Source organism: Nicotiana tabacum, chromosome 13 (genome assembly GCF_000715075.1).
Source record: "Nicotiana tabacum cultivar K326 chromosome 13, ASM71507v2, whole genome shotgun sequence".
In the NCBI taxonomy this organism is placed as follows: domain Eukaryota; kingdom Viridiplantae; phylum Streptophyta; class Magnoliopsida; order Solanales; family Solanaceae; genus Nicotiana; species Nicotiana tabacum.
In genome coordinates, this window is record NC_134092.1 from 113395553 (window position 1) to 113397376 (window position 1824).

Here is a 1824-nt window from a genome sequence, read left to right on the forward strand (position 1 = left end):
CTCTGACTCAACACCGCTAAATGATGGAGGTTGAAGCCTCCCAAATATCTCAAGTCTCCATTACTCATCATCTGCCATAATGGGGACTACTGGGGACTAAGCAGCTGCAGCCGGCTGGGGTGGTAGTGCCCTTGGTATCTGAAGTCCGTGCACTACCTGATTTGGAGTACGGGAAATAGGGGTATGAGTACATCCCCCGGCCTGAGAAGTGGCAGGTGCGACCTAAGCTGAAACAACCTGAGCAGGGTAGTGCAAACTATCAATATATGTGCTAGTGTCTCCTGAAGGCCTGGAATCATAATAGATGTAGTTGGTGTCTAAGCTGGTCTTGTCAGCTCAGCTAAATCTGGAATCGGCTCCTGAGCTGGAGCAACTAGTAGTGCTACAGGTGCTGCCCCAACTGTTGTACGAGCTACACCTCGACCTCTACCTCGACCTCAACCTCTACCACGACCCCGGGCTCTCGCGGCCCTAACTGGTGGCTGACCGTCTGATCCGATAGTACGTGTCATCACCATCTCTGAGAGAATAGAATAACAAAAATTTATTTTCCGGAATCAATAAATTCGCACGACATAATACAAGAAAGTGAAATTTTCCTAAAGGTTCGGCAGCCTCTCGAAGATAAGTACAAACGCCTCTGTACCGATCCGTAAGACTCTACTAAACATGCTCATGACTCGTGAGACCTATATAACCTAGGATCTGATACCAACTTGTCACGGCCTAAAATCACACCTATCATGATGGTGCCTATCTCAGATACAAATATACTCCCAAAACCCGGTGTCACTGAGTACATAAGCATCTATACATTACAAGTTTGGAAAACACGGTTTATAACAGTCTGAGACCAAATACAATACACAAGGAGATTGGGAAGGAGAGACAAGGTTTTCCAAATACGGCAGCTACCTCTGAATCTCTAAAAAATCAATTGTGCGAAAAAATCAACACCCACTGTGTCCGGGATCACCTGGATCTGCACACGAAGTACAGGGTATAGTATGAGTACAACCAACTCAGTAAGTAACAATAATAAATAAGGAACTGAAAGTAGTGATGAGGTTCATAACTAAGTCCAATTACAGTAGTTTCCAACATAAGAAAGTAGGCATGCTTGCAGGTTTAGCAATTAAGCCCCAAACAGTAATTTCATATCAAGTTCAACTGAAACAGAAAGTAATATCTCTCAGAAATTTTCACAACAATGACAGATAGCAACCAAGTGCAACAACAAATGCAAAGCAAGTACAACCTCTCAGGCAACAGTCACTCAGCTCATCACAACAACTTAACCACTCGGCTCTTAGCCCTCAGCACTCACACTCAATGGGTACCCGTGCTCACTGGGGGTGTGTACAGACTCCGGAGGGGCTCTACAGCCCAAGCACTATAATATGCACGGACAACTCATGTGTTGCACGGACAACTCACGTGCTATAATATCCTGCACGGACAACTCACGTGCCATAATATAATATCTGGATCCTCACAGACAACTCACGTGCTATAGTATCAATACCTCACAATCAGGCCCTCGGCCTCACTCAGTCATCAACCTCTCCAGTCCCTCGGGCTCTCAGAAATAGTGATAAGCACCCAACAGCAATGATATGATGCATCAATAATGAATAAGAGAGACTAAGGTAAAAATATGCATATACAACTGTGACTGAGTGAAAAATAGCAATTTAGGAGATAATTCCACAAGTACACGACCTCTGTGGGTCCCAACAATATAAATATATGATTTAAACATGATTTATAGATAATTTTCTTTAATACGTGAAAAAATATACGGATTTTAACAGATTATTCAAC